This window comes from Diceros bicornis, chromosome 19, assembly GCF_020826845.1.
Source record: "Diceros bicornis minor isolate mBicDic1 chromosome 19, mDicBic1.mat.cur, whole genome shotgun sequence".
Lineage (NCBI taxonomy): Eukaryota > Metazoa > Chordata > Mammalia > Perissodactyla > Rhinocerotidae > Diceros > Diceros bicornis.
In genome coordinates, this window is record NC_080758.1 from 19,285,789 (window position 1) to 19,303,292 (window position 17,504).

Below are 17,504 nucleotides of genomic sequence, written 5' to 3' on the forward strand. Positions count from 1 at the left end.
GTTATAAGGGTGGGGCTCTGATCCAGTAGGATTAGTGTCCTTATAAGAAGAGACACCAGAGAGCTCACTCTCCTTCTCTCCCCATGCACACATACCAAGGAAAGGCCATATGAGGACATAGCAAGAAAGCGGCCATCTGCAAGCCACGAAGAGAGTCTTCACTAGAAACTGAATTGGTTGGAACCTTGATCTTGGACTTTGAGAACTGTGAGAAAATTAATTTCTGTTATTTAAGCCACCTGGTCTATGGCATTTTATTATGGCAGTCCAACCAGACTAATACATCTAATTTAACCTCTATTTTTCCCATTTAGATCTCACACCAATGATTTCTCTAAATATCTTTGAGCCAAAGCCTCCTATTTCTGGATCTCATGGTACCAGGCACCATGTAAGATTACATTTTTGATTATTTGACCAATGTCTACCTTACTTACTAGACTGTATGCTCCATGAAGATCTCTGGTTTTATTTACTGCTGCATACCCAGACCTTAACACAGGGCCAGGTACACAGTAGGTGCACAATACACATTTATTGGGAAAGAGAGTTGTGAGTGGGGACAGATAATGCCTTGGACTAGGAGGGTTCATGGACACTCAAGCTCATCTCTGGCCCAGCAGAAACTGCATATTTATTTATTTATTTATTTTAGGTGTACATCGTTATATTTTGCTTTCTGTATAGATTACATCATGTTCACCACCCAAAGACTAATTACAATCCATCACCACATACATGTGCCTAATCATCCCTTTCACCCTCCTCTCTCCCCACTTCCCCTCGGTAACCACCAGTCCAATCTCTGTCTCTATGTGATTGTTTGTTGTTGTTTTTATCTTCTACTTACGAGTGAGATCATATGGTATTTAACTTTCTCCCTCTGACTTATTTTGCTTAGCATAATACCCTCAAGGTCCATCCATGTTGTCACAAATGGCTGGATTTCATCGTTTCTTATGGCTGAGTAGTATTCCATTGTGTATATATACCATATCTTCTTTATCCATTCATCCCTTTACGGGCACCTAGTTTGCTTCCAAGTCTTGGCTATTGTGAATAATGCTGCAATGAACATAGGGGTGCATGTATCTTCATGAATTTGTGAGAAACTGCATATTTAGAAGCAAGATGTAACTCCAGGCCCCACCCTGTGATAGGACTGAGGCTGCTGCCTATCATGCCTGGCTCTGGTCCTAGGCTGGCTTGGCCTAGCTCTGTCCATGGAGGCAGCAGAACCCCAGCTGTGAGGGCTGGCAGAAGACCGGCTCTGACATCAGGCCTCACTATTGTATTTTTCTTCATATAGTGTTCTCTTGAGGATGAAATCATGACTTTATAAATTACTGTTATAGACGTAATTGGACTCCACCCCTTCCCCCTCCCCCCTGCAACATATACCAGTTCTTCTTTAATCCCAGAAACTTGCCCAGCTGGTAGTGGGGCCACTGGTGTATCAGACATGGTCCACTCAGGAGGCAGAAACCACATCAGTAATTTGAACAAGGAAAATTTAATATAAAGAATTACTAACTAGTGAAGGGTAGTTAGTGACCAAAAGGGCCAAAAGCAAACTGCCAAGAATACACATAGGAATAGCAAACGTAGGGAGCGGCTACTGTCTCTGGGGCTGAGTCAGAGAACCCAAGGAGAGAACAAACTTACAAGAGCCTCTCCTCCAACCCAAAACTGAGATTTAGACCTTGCTGGAGAGAGCAGGAAGTTGGCCCACTGGATGGTGGAGAAGAATGCTGGGTTGCCGCAGACAACAGGTCAGAAACTGGCCATCTGTGTGGCAGAAAAACTCACTGGAGGGTGAGCACCAGTGGGTCTTCCATAGACCACTGGCAACCATGTGTTGTAGGAGAAGAAGAGCAGACTAGAATCAGGAAGATTCTGAATCAGGAAGCCCTTTATGCTTCTATGCCTTGCAGTGTCCCTCCAACACTCTCTACTGACAGTGTTTTGTACCACTGGCAAAAGAAAAATGTTTACAGAATTCAGCTCCAGTATCACAGAGCAAGGCAAAGGAGGGCAGATTTAGAGCTGAGGCAGTAAGTCGGCATGACTGGATTCAGAACTTTTCTGGAAAAGACTGATGGGACTTCCTTTGTAACCTTTGAGTCCTTATAATGCATCAGACACCATGTTAATAGCAACACATGGATTATCTCATTCAATTCTCATAACACAGCGAGTAAGTGGGGGAGAGAGGATTCAAACCCAGCAGTTTTTAATTTAAATCCTACTTACTTACTATATTAAACTACCTCCTGGATTCTTACACTCCAGACTTTATAAAGGCAACATAAGGATTAATGGAGAGTGATAGAACCTTCTCTATGAAATAAACTATGTACTAGTGATTAATCTAAGGGGTCTGTCACTATCCTAGTCCTATAGGATTCTTCTTCTTCTGATCCTTCTGGTTCTCAGCCAGTTACTGTTCCTTCTCTGTGCTCTGCCTGCATTGTGATACCTCATTCTTGAAAAGGAGCTGGTATACAAATCACGTAGAATTTTCAGCTTCTCTTCCTGCAATTGTTCAAAGCTCAGACTCCTTCCCACCTGTGATTCTCTCTTGATGGCTGCCACTCAGAGCTGTGCAGAATAGCCATAATTGGGATGCTTGTGGTTTCAAGTAATAGAAAATCCAACTCAAATTAGAATCAACAACAAAAAGAATTTATTGATTTACATAACTTTATTTGGTACAGTGGGATTCAGGTAAGCCTTGATCAGTACTCCAACTTTGTTTCTCTTAAGTTCTTTCTGCTTTTCCCTATTCCATGTGTGGGCTTCATCTTTAGGCTGGCTCTCCTCAGGGTCACAAAATAGCTGCCAGCAGCAAATGGCTCCTCACTGACATCCAGGGAGGCAGTGAGGGTTTTATCCAATTATTGTGGTGAGGTGAATATTGGGTACTGATAGATCTTGGCCTGGGTAATAGGTCTATCCCTTAAGCAATCAATACAAGGTAGATGAGATTACTTCAATTGGCTTAGAACAGTCAGGGTCCACATCCACATGTGGGAGATGGGGTCCATCCCACCCAAATTGCCTCAGTGCTGTACAGTGGGGAGTGGGATAGACTGGATGCTAGGAAGATACATCTGTCAAGATAGGCTATTTTTTGCTATGGTAACAAACAAGCCCCAATCTTGTTTTTTAACAGCAAAGGTTTATTTCTTGCTCATACTACATGTCCACTGTGGTCACTCAGGGGCACTATTTTATGTTTACTCACTCCAGGACCCACACTGATAGAGCTATCGCCATCTCAAGCATTGTCTATTGTTGTTGCTAAGGGAAAGAGAATATAGAAAATTGCCTACTAGCTGTTAAAGTTTGGACTTAGGAGTGACGTACTTCTACTCACACTTCATTGACCAAGCATGTCACATGGCCACTCCCAACTCCAAGCTGTCAGGAAGGATAATCCTATCATGTGCCTTGGAAGCAAACCATAAATATTTGGTGTCTGGCATTAATGTCAACTACCACAGGAGGCCATCAGAATACCCACTACAGAGGGCTTATGGAGACCACCCCAGTTTTTGTTGGGAAAAGAGCAACTTCTTGTTTTGATTGTTACCTTAAAAAAGGCCTCCCTACTGTACAGAACTCAGGAACTCAATAATCATTTCCCGTGTCACTATCAAATGCCTCCCAGGTGTTTTGCCATTAAGTGGAATCAATGGTTCTGTGAGGGACTTCTGTTAAGGTATCTCCTCAACTCAAAACAATTGGTTTTCATGGTCTTGATCCACAGAGGTGGGTTCCTGGTGAACTGCATGACCTGTAAGCTGGCCATGATTGTGGGGGGGACACTTGACTCAAGTTGGGACATTTAGAGCCTCTTCCCTGAGGTTTTGGAATGGGAATTATCAGGGATTTTTAGTCTCTCTCTGGTCAGTTGGAATTGTATCATGTACTTGGGAGTGGTTGGTAGACATATTTCCCACTGGAAGCAGAGAAAACAAGTTTGCAGGAAGAGTCCCACTGGCAACCCTTGCTCTGCTTCCAGTCCATCCAGAAGTACAGCTGGGTTCTTGCCTTTGGCCTGAGAGACTCCTTCCCTCTCCCTGCGAAAAGTCTGAAGATAAATTCCCCTTTCATTTTTCTTAAACTGACCTGATGGGTTAGTGGTACTTTCAGCCAGCAAACTCCTAACTGATATATGTTCTTTGCCTCTGGATCTGACACAAAAAGGTCACACGTCTAGGCCATTCCAATAAAATAAAGGTCAGGTTGTAATTCTATTGCATCAACTACACTTCTGGCAGTTTCTTTTCTGCTTGAGAAAGCTCATCAGAATGTGAATGAGCACAGGTGACATTATTATAGGGATCACCTGGAATCTGCTTAAATTATTTTTTTAAAGGAAAATCATTTGCCTCCTTGGATAAACATTATTTGTGACACACTTCCCAACACTGGTATTAAGTGCATGCTGTTTCCTTTTCCTGAAATCCTCTCCTCATCAATTCTTTAGACCCAGCCCCAATGTCACCTCTTCTGGGAAGTCTTTCCAAACATTCCTATAGTATTAATTATGTCCTTCTCTGCTTCCCAAAGCTTGACACATCCATCTAGTGTTACATATTTTCTTCCAGAAGTACTTCTTTACACATCTGTCTCCTCTGAAATACTGAGTTCCTCAGTGGCTGGGAGAGTGCCTTGTTTATCTCTGCGTCTTAACAGTGCCTGGATCGGAATAGATGTTTAGAAAAGTTTGTTGAGCAAATGAAGTTAAATTGGAGCAACATATCCCATATATACTAGTATTCATTCACAAAATATTTATTGAGTACCTGACCACGTCACGCCACGTTCCAGAGGCTGCAAATGAGCAACACAACGTCCTTGCCCTCAGGACGTTACAGATGATATTCAGGTCATAAGGGCTATGAGGAAAAGCAAAGGAGGATGAGGGGAGAGAGTGTGATAGGGGTTGGGACTTGATATTTTAGTAGAGTGGTCTTGGAAGATCTTTCTGGGGAGGTGTCTTCTGAGTAGAAATTTGGAGTAAGGGCACACACCTTATATCTTGGGGGAAGAAACACCAAATGCAAAGGTCTGGAGGTAGGAGTGAGCCTGCATGTTCCAGGAGCAGGAAGGAGGCTAGTGTGGCTGGGATGGAGTAAGGGAGTAGAGTGGAAGGAGATGCAGTTAGAGAGGTGGGGGAGGGTAGGGAGGCAGATCACATAGGATTTTGGAGGCCCTTGAAAAAAAGATTTTGGTTTTGCTCTGAGTGAGGTGCGAAGACATTGGAGGCTTCAGAGAAGAGGAGAAATATGTTTTAACAGAATCCTTCTGGCTGCTTGAGAACAAGCTCTCTGAGAGCATAATAGATTCAGGGAGAGCAGGTAGAAGGTTATTGCAAAATTCCAGGAAAGAGAAGATGAGGGCTCAAATGAGGAAATTTTAAAGGTAGAGCTGACAGGCTTTGCTACTGGATTACATGTGGGATATGATAGGAAGAGAGGAGTCAAGAAGGACTCCAAGGTTTGGCCCAAGCCACCAGAAGGATAGAATTGACATTAACTGAGGTGGGGAAGTCTGTGAAAGGGGCAAACTGAGGGGCAAGTTCCACAGTTTGGCTTTGGACACGTCAAGTTTGACATATTACTCAATACTTATGTATATATATATATATGTTCACTGGTTTTCAGGATCTGAAGGTTATAATGCAACCTGAAGTTAAAGTCAGCCTTATTGATTGAACACCAGGCACTGTACAGAAAACTTCACGTGTGCTTTCAATCATTTCTATTGGCTCACTTACTAATATTTTCATTGCCTTTTTATGGATGAAAGATTGAATAGCATGTCCAAAGTCACTCTGGGGGTGCCTACCCGGTGGCACAAGAGGTTAAGTGCGCTCGCTGCGCTGCAGCTGCCCGGGGTTTGCCAGTTTGGATCCTGGGCACACACCGACGCACCGCTTGTCAAGCCATGCTGTGGCAGCATCCCATATAAAGTAGAGGAAGGTGGGCATGGATGTTAGCCCAGGGCCAGTCTTCCTCAGCAAAAAAAGAGGAAGATTGGCAGATGTTAGCTCCGGCTGATCTTTCTCACAAAAATAAAGAACCAAAAAAAAAAAAAAAAAAAGGCACTCTGTGATTCCCCAGGTGTACAGACTGCAGAGCTGTTGCTGTATACTAATCACTAAATTCTAAACGTGGGGACCACTTTCTCGGGGACCACTTTCTGAGCAAACAGCTATAGACTTGGGCTCCATAACAAAAAAGGTGCCTGGAAAATGCGACAAAAACTCAGACAAGGGCCCACGGCTATCCCAGGCGTTACAGGTTACACAATAGAAATTGCGAAGAAAGGAAGCATTATTGTACCTGGGGGGAGCTAACTGATGCTTGAAAGTTCTCGAGTACCTGAAGATTTAATGTTAAGAAATCAGTCATCAGAAGTTGTTGTTAAAACAGAGGAGATTAAAAACTGCAGTGAAGCGTTGGTGGGATAAAAGAAAAATCAACTTCCAGGCGATGCTTGCTGGGAAACACTTACTGTGGGGAGAAGGGCCAGACGTCCCTGGCCTGAATGTGCCCTTTTGAAAGTGTAGCCTGGTGTGGCCTTCCTTAAGTGGTCCTCTAGAAAGACCAGGATATGGAGTACAAAAGCCGGGAACCTCTGGGGCCGCAGCATCCGCCCCCTGTCCCCTCCTTTCCCGCCCCCTTAGGCTCCACGAGGGGAAAAGCAGGACCGGGGCCCGCGCATGCGCCCGGGGCAAGGTCCGCTCCCCGCGACGTCAGGGGGCTTGCGCCCGCACGAAAGCCCCGCCCCTCGGGCGCCAGAGGCGACCTGGGCGGGGGGCCTCGGGCCACGCCCCCAGCCTAGCCGAGCGGGGCCGAGCGGAGCCGAGCGCCTCCGAGCGCGGCCGAGCGGAGCCGAGCGGCCCGGAGTCGGTTGGTGCAGCTGCGTCCCCGCCGCTCAGCAGTCCGCGGCTCCGGCGTCGCCGCCGCCGCCTCCGCGGGCCCTGTGCCGGCCGGCCGGCCGGCCGCCTGCCGGGAGCGAAGCCCGGAGCGCGGGGAGAGCGGCCCGGCCGCGGGCGCCGCCGCCGCCGCCGCTGCCAGGTGAGCGCCCGCCGCGGCCCGGCGGCCCCGTGTGCCCTCGCGACTGTCAGTCCCCGTGTCTGTGTGTCTCTCTGCCTGTCACCCCCCTGTGTCTGCGCGAGCTCCTTCCCGCCACGCCTGACCCCCGGCTCTGCCCGCAGCGTCCGCCAACCCCTCCCGCCCGCTGCCCCGGTCTTTCTGTCAGCCGCCAGCACCCCCATGCTGGGAGGCTCCGCCCCTTCCCCCCGGAGCCCCGCCCTTCGCCCCATCTGTCATCGCCCCCCTCCGGCTGCCCGCGGGCGTCCTGGGGGCGTGAGGGTGCCGCCGCTGCTGGGGGTCGGTGTAGCCCCGCGGGCCACACAGCTGCGACAGGAGCGACGCGGGGGTTGTGGAGGGGAAGTGGGGTGTCCTCAGATGCCCGCCTGGCCGTGCGAGGGTGCGTGTCCGAGTGTGTGAGCGCCGCGAGTGCGCCCGAGGGCCGGGAGCGGGGCGCGGGGGGCGGCCTGACCGGCGTGCGGCCGGGATGCTGGGCGGCCGGGAGCCGCCTGTCCTGCGGGATGGGGCCGCCCATGCCTCTGGTGTAAAGAGCGAACGCTTGGCCAGGGAGGCAGCTGACCGGGACTCAACCACTCGGGGTACAGTAGATTCTTGAATCCCGGGACCGTTGTTTGCCCATGCGAAAACAGTGAACCTGGGCCCCGCGTTCCCGGGTGGCGTGTGAGCGAGTTGGGGGCTTGTTAAACCTTCCCAGTTTGGGATCTTCATTCAGGGAATCCTGTCGGAAGTGATTGAGGAGTGGGTGGGCTGTAGAGTTTAGGTGGAAAGTGTTTGAGAGCTTGAGTCATCTTGAGTTGCGTGGTTTGCATTTCTGAGCTGTGATTGCCCTGGGCTTGTGCCCTGTGAGAAGCTGTTATGTGATGGGGGTTTAGGTAGAGGAGGAGGAAGGGCATACTCCTTTCTGTTTTTGTCTGTGTCATGTGAACACATAGTATGTTTATTCGTGAGACCTCCACACATCCTCACTTTACAGTAGTTTCCATTTATACGTAATCTTGTATGTTGTTATCTTGATGTTCTTTGTTTGCCGAAGCTTAGTATCGCAATATTTCAAAACTAAGAGAAAATGCGTCCTGAAAACAATTGGTATTTTGCCGGATAATTCTCAACCATGGGGAAAGAGCCAAAAGCGCACTTCATTAGCTGGAACAATTTATTCGGGCTTAATTTGTTTCTAAGAGACATACAGTGGAAAAATCCAGAAGCGGCAAAGTAGCATCAAAGAGTCTTAGGAAATTAATGAAAAGGGCCCTTCTCTTGCTGCCTTGGAAAGATGATATCAAAGTTGCTGTAGAGGACAGAGCTACTATGTAATGATAAACATATTAACCAAGTTGGTTTTGTGACCTGGATACATTGAGCAGCGCTTGATTTGTTCTGTGCTTCATAACAGGCAAACACTGCATGGGAAGCGGGGTAATTTTTGGAGAAAATGTTCTTCGTGTTTTATTTATTTTTTTCATATTTAAGTAAGATTTCAGACTCTATTCAGAGATTCAAGCAATCTCACGGTGGGAGTGGGTTTTTTTTTTTTTTTCCTTTTTTTCAGATAACGTTAAAAATTACAAAAATAATTCATGGTTAAGGCAGAAAACTAGAAAAACAAAGAAAAGCATAAGAAAAAAACTCCACAATCCCACAAACCATAGTAAACCACAGTTTGGTATTTATCTTTTTAGTCCTTTGTTCCCATGTATAAGTATTTGTTCTTACAAAAATCCTACCATACTAGAAGATTGTTTTATTGTATGCTTTTTTCCACTTATAAATAGATTATGAAAGATATGACTTGGTTTTATGGGTAAAAACTTGTGTTCCCTTTGTGATCCTTTAAAAAAGTATGTTGGATCCTCTGCTTAGAGTGCTCCAGTAGCTTTTCATCTTAAAGTGAAACCTGAAGTCCTTGCCGTGGCCTACTAGACTACCTCCCTGTCCTCACTTCCAGCCTTGCTGGATGGATCTCTTTGCTAGTTCTTAAAAACTTCAAGCGTATGCCAGCCTCAGAACCTTTGCATTTGCTGTTTCCTCTGCCTATAACTCTGTTCCTTGGATATCATAGTTCTTGCCTCATGTCTCTGCTCAGATACAACTTTATCAGGCTTTCCCTGATCATTCTGTGTAAAATACATCTGCTTCTCCTGTTCCCCTTAACCCACTTTTCTTCATGGCACCTACCACTACTTGGTAAATACGTATTTATTTGTTGGTTTATTATCTCTTTCCCCCCATTAACCCGGAAGTGTGAGACTTTTTTCCCAGATGTATCCTTAGGGCCCAGAACAGCACCTGATACATTTATAAGTGCTTAATCAATATTTTTTCAATGACCAAATGAATGAATGCTCATTATCCATCCATTCGTGTGACTTTCCTGGTAGCCTCAGAGGCTTTAGGTAGCTATATCATGAACTGGGATAACAACCCCTTAAAAGTCAGGATAGTCCTCTCCTTTATATACCTGAGAAGAAGAATTTTACAAGTGAGGCTTATGATCTCAAAGAGAATTAGTCTTGATTTAACTTGAACAATCGAGGGAAGGAACATTTTTGGCAAATGTTACTGACTTTCCTTCTTATGCATTGTCCTTGTGTCACATTGAAAATCTCTGAAAAGTATAAAGTATCCCAGTTATGTTTACAGCTGTGATTTCCATTTGGTAGTTCTTAGTGGTAGTATAAGCTCAAGAGCATAGTGAGTTTTTTGTGTCAACAGATACCCAGATATAATTACAGCTTGAATGTGTTTTCATTTGAGGAGTAGCTGTTATATTTACTTATTTTCCTGGCAATTCTATCCTTTTCAACTCCCTGCTTATCAGTTTTTGGATGGCCTTGCAGGTATACTTAAGTTTTTTTGTTAACATTTTAAAATAAATCCTTGATCTCTTGAGCATTTTACATCTCTCATGTGACTCTCGAACTGTTTGAAAGTACCAGTTTCATCTTTCAGGATGAAATGACATCTGTCGTCAAACATATAATTGCATTTTCATTATAAGGATAGGAAAAATTGTATCTTGGGGTAGAATTTTTACAGAGAGGATATAGTATGAGTCTAAGCTTTTCAAAGGCTTGAATTTCAAGTAGGCTACGTTTAATTTTAGTGAGTTTTTGAAAAAAAACTTCGCTTTTTGCTCTAAAGAAGAAGGATCCCTTTGAACACATTGCAAACAGAGACCTTCAAAAACTTTTTTCTTATGCCCCAAATACACAAGAAGTCGAGGAAAAAATCTTAAATGAACATTTTATTCTTTTTAAGACCTAAAAGGAATGTGTTAAGAATTTATTTTTATTTGTTCCACAGGCATCTATTGAGGATGTAGTTGGGGCAGTTCTGTGTGTTTTTGTATGGGCTACGTTACCATGTTTAGTTTTAGATTACCAACCTAATTTCTTATTATTTCTTCTCTTTTCTCGCTTGGCTACCTCCCTTCTCTCATCATTTTCTCTCCCTACATGACCTCATCCATTCCCAGGACTTCAGTACCCTCTGGATGTGGATGACTCCCTCAGTTACACCTCCCACCTGGACCTTTCTCTGGTTCCAGACTTGCGTTTTTAGCCAACGCCTTCCTGCTATTTCTACTTGCTGCCTCACAGTGATCTCAAACTTTACATGTCCAAAATTGATCTCTCAATCTCCCTCTCAAACTTCCAAATTTGTATTCCTCATTCCTGACCCCTTCCTTTCCTCTCCGCCAGCCTTCCCCTGCCCCCAGCCTTTTCTGTCTCAGTGTCTTTACTGTCCACTCATTGTTCAGGCCAGACACCTGAAAGTCATCCTTGATTCTTCGACTCCTCACCCACATCCAATCCATCAGCGTGGCCTGTTGGCCCAGCCTCCAGAATACCTCAAATCCTCCCTTCCCTCCATCTTCCTAATCCAGCCACCGTCCTCTCAACTGAATGACTTCTGCTGCCTGGTGCCTGGTCTCCCAGCTTCCACGCTTGCCTTCTTCTAACTCATTCTCCCCATGGCAGCCAGAGTCATCCTACTAAAAAGTAAATCAGATCGTGTCACCCTCCTCACCCCTGCCTGGTGGCTTCCCACTGTACTTTGACCCACATCCACACTTCTTACTCTGAGGTGCCCGGCCCCCGCCTCCCTCTCTAACCTCTGCTCCTTGCTCACCATGCTTCTGTCAGGTTGGAGCACCGTCAGTTCCTCAAACGTGCCAAGGTCTCCTCCTCTTCTCTGCAGGCCCTTCCCTCTGCCCGGCGCTCTTCCCTCCCACTCTTCTCATACAAAGAGCCTTGTCAAACATCCGGTTTCAGCTAAAATGTCCCTCCTCAGAGGGGCCTTTCCTCGTCACCCCTTCTGCAGTAGTTTCCTCCCCATTGTCCCCTCTCTCAGCGTATGGGCGTTTCCTGCTTAGCACTTCACCAAAATTCCAAGTATTTCATTTGTGTATTTGTTTCCTTCTTTATTGTCTACTCCCCTAATAGACTGCAAGATCTATGAGGCCAAGCACAGCCTTGTCCTGTTTATGGTACAGTCCTGACACCCAGTGCTCTGCTAGAATCCAGTAGGTGAAGGTCCTCAATTTGAATAATAATATAACAGCTAACCTTTTTTTGAAACTTACTGTGTGCCAGGTCCATTGCTAAGTGCGTTCACGCATTATCTCTAAATCTCTGGGAGAACTCACTAAGGTGGTGATGGTTATTATCATTTCTATTTTTAGTTGAGAAAATTGAGTTAGAGAAGTTAAGTAATTTTTAACTTATGCAGCTAAGAAAGCGGTGGAGCTAGCATTTGAATCTACATGATCTGACTATAGAGACTTCCTTCTTATTCATTACTGCCTTCTGATATGAAGGTAGAAATGAATGAATGTGAAATATGCTATAATAATATTTGATGGTTCCTCATGTTTGTGTTTCTAAGCATATACTGGAGTTTAAAAAATAAGAATGCTTGGGTGAGGGTGTTGCATTTCCTGGGAGGTTTCTGTTAATAAGCACTAAGCCAAAGCACATAGATTAGTCTGTGTTCAGGTGCTGTGTTTTAATTTTACCTTTGCCACTCTGTAGCTGTCAGCCCCTGGGCAAATTACTTAACATGTCTAGGTCTATTTTTTCAGCTGTAAATGGAGAAAAATAATAGTTCTTGTCTCACGGGGTCATTTTGAGTAGCCTCACAAAAAACAATCAATGTTAGCTATTAATATCATAAGGAGGAAAAAAACCCTCAGGAAAAGACTTGTAGCCCCATCAACAAATTAAAATTTGGATAAGAGTGAAAGATAGACCATAACTAATAGTATTGTTTCACTGACTCTGGTTTTGAACTTATCAAAATTATCAGGGAATTAACTATTTGGCTTGGGATTTATAATCATTCTATTGATGTATGGCAACTTTATGTATGGATTTAAACTTGTTAAGTGCTTGTAGGTAAGACAGCTTTCTTATCTTCTTTTTAAACTCCTCCCCATCTTAGGAAAGATTCTCAGGGTAGAGAGATCCTTTGAGAGGCTGGCTATTTTTGAGAGGCTGACTCTTTTTTTCCCTTTCACCAGAAAGGTACTCACCACGATTGCTGCTTACTTCAGTAATGATTTTCATCAGGGAGCTTACTTCAAATAACCAAGCAAACAGTAGGCCCAGTACAGGTACCATGGGCTTGGCAGCCCTTAAGTTGGTGTATCTGGGTGTAGTTGCATTTTCTGGTGGGATGGCTTTATGAGCAAGTAGTAGTCTGGTGGCCTCCATCATCTCTGTGAAATAGAAGGTGAGGTTATCTGCTAAGAGTAAATGGGAAGAGGTCAAAGAAAAAACAAGGAGATCTGACATACAGTTGAGGTCAGGAAGAGAAAGAGTGGCTTTGGGGCCATGTCCATGATCTCTAGGCAGTATGCAGAGTTCCATTGAGGTAGGAGACCATGCATTGATTGCGGTGCCAGTAGCATTCTGCTGCCTGGTTTTAGGAACAAAGAAGGCATATAGTTGGATCGAGCCAGGGTTGGGGTTTCCTTGGGGTGAGTGGCAGAAGGACAGTGGAGCAGATGAACTGAGAGTATTGGCCAGAGATTGATTAACATGTTAGGTAAGAGTCTCTGGGCTGGATGGGGAGGAGAAAAGGAGCAGATGTGTTGATGAAGTCAAGGAATGGGTGTAATGGAGTGATGGAGTAATAGGAGGATGTGGTTAGAGAGGGACATGTGAGTGGAAGATTTCAGAGTTGGAGCAATTAATTACTGGATGTGACAGGCTCCTAGGTTTTGCCACAGACACGAATGACTGAAGTGAACTCAGTGAAGATGAGTAAAGTCAAGGAGGTCCAATAACTGAGAGACTGGAGAGTTGTTTGAGTCATCGTGTTGTCAGAGAAGCCATTAGAAGGATAGCAGGACATTGGGGTGGAGAGAAGGAAGGCATACTCAGTCTTCAGTGGATGAAGTACCAGCAATGAGAGGAGGTGTTGTGGGCAGCCTGCAGGAACCTCAGATCAGAGGATTTTGTCTGAGGGCAGTGGAAGAGCAGACCTGGAAGCTTTATTGGTTGCAAGGTCTCTCTGGAAAGAGTTGGCCTTGGCCCAGGTTCATTATGCTTCGGAAGGAATCCCAATTCCAAGTGGGCAGCACCAATGACATATGTAGTATTGTGTTTCTAAACTTGGTCCGGAAAATCATCTGAGGGTGTGTGTTAAAAATACAAATTTCAGAGCTCCATCCCGGGCCCACTGAATTGGAATTTCTAGGAGGGGGACTGAGAATGTATATTTTAACACCCGCCAACCCACACACACACCTGGTAATTCTTTATAATTAGGCAAGTTTGGAAAATGCAGCTGTAGTGATTGAGAACATGGGGTCTGGAAGCTGACTGCCTGGGTCTGAAGGAGGTAAGACTGGTGGGAGCAAGCCTTACCGCATGACTCTGAATAACTTGCCTTTCCAGGTTTATCTGATATCAGAAGCTATGAATTAAGGGACCCTCCATTAGTAGCACATTTATTGACAGAAGCAAGAAGATTCAGCTGGTGATGACAGAGACAGAAACGCTATACACAATAATTCAAAATATAGAAGTTTGGGGACATTCATTGTAGAGGGAACAGTCTTGTTTGCTTCAGTGGTTTCTGAATACATTGATTAATCATAATTGTTATCCTGTTCAACAAGAATAGGTCAAATTATGGTTTGGTTAGTTCAGAAAGGCTGAGAAGGCAGTAATGCAGTTTAGAAAGCTTTCCATCATAAGCTTGCATGTTTTAGTACATCGTTATTTGTAAAATTAACTTATGTGACACAATTCTGTCTTTGAAGATACTGGATTAAAAAACCATCAAAGACAAGAGCAGTTATTATCCCCAAGGGGCAGCATATATAATTAGATACTTAATATCATGATATTATCATCCCTACCACCTCATTCTCCCTATTTTCACCAAGAAAATTCTGTTCCTTTAAATCATAAGGAAGAGGTATCCTGCAAAGGAGTAGCTGCTGAGGAGGGAACTTGGAATCAGCTATTCTTGGCTGACTACTTAGAATCCCCTATTGCTAGTAAGGAGGTTTTGAGTTAGAGTTGCAGTGTTTAGAATACTTAAACTATATTTACCACCTGGTTTGTCTAAACACTAAAGCTTTGGGAAAAGAATGTTGTCAGCCCTACTAAAAGTGGTTGCTATGGACCTTGAACCTAAAATTTGCTTTGCTCTATTGTGTATTCCATTTCTTATTTCCTCTTAGCACTGCTGGTACTGAGAAGCCTGGCTTTCAAAGTGGTGAACTGGGTGCCAAACATGGCCTAGCATCTCGGTGATATTCCTGTCACTTACTACATACTTCCACTTGCTGTCTCATCTCCCTGGTGAACTGCAGGGAGCCACTTGAATGCACATCTTGAGACCTAGAAAATGTGGCATTGGAGGTTTAGCAATGCCAACTTAACCAGAACTTTCAATTTGCAAGTTGAGATTTTTAAAAAGTAATTCTATTTTAGAAAAAATTAGAGATTCAGAATTTTTCCCTTTTAGAAAAATGTTTTCTCCTAAAGCCGAGAAGTACTGAACAGAAGCCAATGAGCATTTTAATGATAGTAACATGTTCTTCTAATGTCACACTTTCCTGCCCTACAGAACTCAGGAACCTTTGCAGTCTCTGCTGTATGATGATGCTCCTTATAATGTTTGAGTCACTACGAGTATTCAGTTTAAGTGTTTGTATGCCTGCTGTGAACTAGGTACCTTGGGGTTAAAAAAGAAGGTCCCTGGTCTCAAGGAACTTAATTTTTAAAAGTTAGACAAGGTGCATTTAAATCTCTAACCTCAAGCAGACCATGTTGTGTGCTGTGAAGGAGGTATAATCAAACTGTAGGATCACAGATACAAGAGAGGTTATTTCTTGTGGTGGATGGAAGTGGCGAGGGAGGTTGGAGGATGCTTTCAGGAAGTGTTTGTATTCAGACTGGATCTTGAAGGTTGAGTAGAATTTTGAACTATTATATTTGATATTCTCTGTTTACTAAGGCATCATTTATTTTAGCAAGACTACAGAAATATTTTGGCACTTAGTGAATTGGCTTTCAGTTATCTAAATGACTTGCTCATCCAGAATGCCTCATTACTTAATTATTTTGGATAACTTGTCTCTGTAATTAGCATATGAAGTATTAAGAAATGTATAGTGGAGAAGGGCTTTTATGGAAGCCCTTAAAAATGATCTTGGGATCATAGTGGATATCTCAAATCCCAAAAGAATTGGAAATATGGTGCTGTGGTGATGAATAGAAAATCAGAATGATAATGAAATGTATGTGTTTGGGTATATGGTTTAGGAAGATGGAGATCTAAGTGATGTTCATGAGGTCTTCATAGAAAAGGAATAGTCTGCCAGGTTAGGAGGCCTCTTGAACACTCACCTTCTCATTTCTGAGTATGGTTCTCAGGGGTAGTTGGCAGTGAGGGCAGGAGAGCCCTATGGGCTGGGGCCATAGTAAACTGAAGGAGGCCAGCTCCTCCTCATTCTCCCTTGCTCTAGCATGTCTAAGCACAGAGAGTTTTACAGAAAGTCTGTGCAGCCGTTCCCAGAATGGCTCTTCTGCTCCGGGTCTCTGTGTGCCTTGTTCATGGGCTTGGCCTGCCTCAAAGCTATATCTTCCTGCCACAGAGTGGATTCTCTCTGGCTGACGTGTGTCCTTCTGGGTGAATCCTCACTGCTTTAGCAAGCCCATTTCTTGCCATGGTAGGTTAGCTACAGCCGGACCATTGTGCCACCCTTGCAAATGGTCATTATTATGCCTGAGACCTTGCAGTCAGTTTTTCCTTTTCCCACGTTAAGGCTCTGTTTTCACTCTTCCACTTCTCCCATCAATTCAACACTTAATTTTCCAGGAAGCTGAAAAACATACCACTTGCTACCTTTTGTGCTGAAACGGGTTCCTGGCTCAGAATTCTGATCTCTTTGGGAATCAACACATATGGTTTTGAAAAGATAGTATTTTCCTTTTTGTTTATTCCTGATAATGCCAATAGCATTTTAAAAGCAAAGATATTTGGCACTGCTATATGCCCTATTTTACCATGCAGGTGACTAAAGCAACTCTAAGAAAATGAATTTAGTCACTCATTAATAATGTACTTATTGTGTGTCAGATACTATGCTAGACCCAGCAGGGAGCAAGTCAGACATGGTCTCTCTGTGGCCTCATGCCACTTACAGTCTGGTGGATCCATGGCCAGGAAGCCGTGATAGATTTATAGAATCACTGTAGAGGGGAGCCGGCAGAAAGGCCTGGCGTCTAGTCCTGCTTTCGCCTTTAATCAATTATATGACCTTAGATGTTTGCCTCTATTTTCTGTCATCTGGAATAAAAAACCCTTTAAAAAGGTTTATAAGAGTCTTATAATATTTAAATGACACTACATAGAAAAGAGCTTTGAAAAGGTCAAGTTACTATATATGCAACTATGGGGGGGTAATCAGCCCCTGCCTTCTTTAATTAGTATGGGTAATGGAGGGTTTCCACTACTCTGTGGCTTCAGAGTATGCCATGTAGCTTCAGAGAATTCCTAAAAATAATACTTGGACTAAATATTATTAATATTTCACTAATTCTAATGTTTATTAATAATAAATAAGAAAATCAGCTAATTTTTGTGGGGTTATAACCCAAGTGCCTGGGGTTAATATAGGCTACTTAGTCATCCCTAAAGAACTGTAGATTTAAATATTGCCCTCTGGCAATATTTCAGAAAACAATGCTTCTAGATATTTACTATATAACTAAAAATTTGTTACTACAACAATAGATATATGATAATATTAATTCTCTAATACATACCATGGTAATTATAATGCAGTAAGAAAAATATATGAACAAAAATTATAATAAAATAAAAAGTATTGTTTGTAAATAGTAGAAGATA

The 17,504-nt window shown here is 43.8% G+C and overlaps 1 protein-coding gene across 3 annotated transcripts in view; it reads left to right on the forward strand.

The window, feature by feature from the left end:
* Positions 1–17,504, forward strand: part of ZHX3 (zinc fingers and homeoboxes 3) — a 130,786-nt gene that overhangs the window by 13,497 nt on the left and 99,785 nt on the right. Inside the window, exon 1 of one of the 3 annotated variants that reach the window (XM_058562688.1) lies at positions 7,022–7,094. The exons of the other annotated variants lie outside the window; for them this stretch is intronic. The gene's annotated coding sequence lies outside the window, so the exon portion shown is untranslated. Of the gene's footprint in view, positions 1–7,021; positions 7,095–17,504 lie in introns of those variants that run through there. 3 annotated transcript variants of the gene reach the window in all.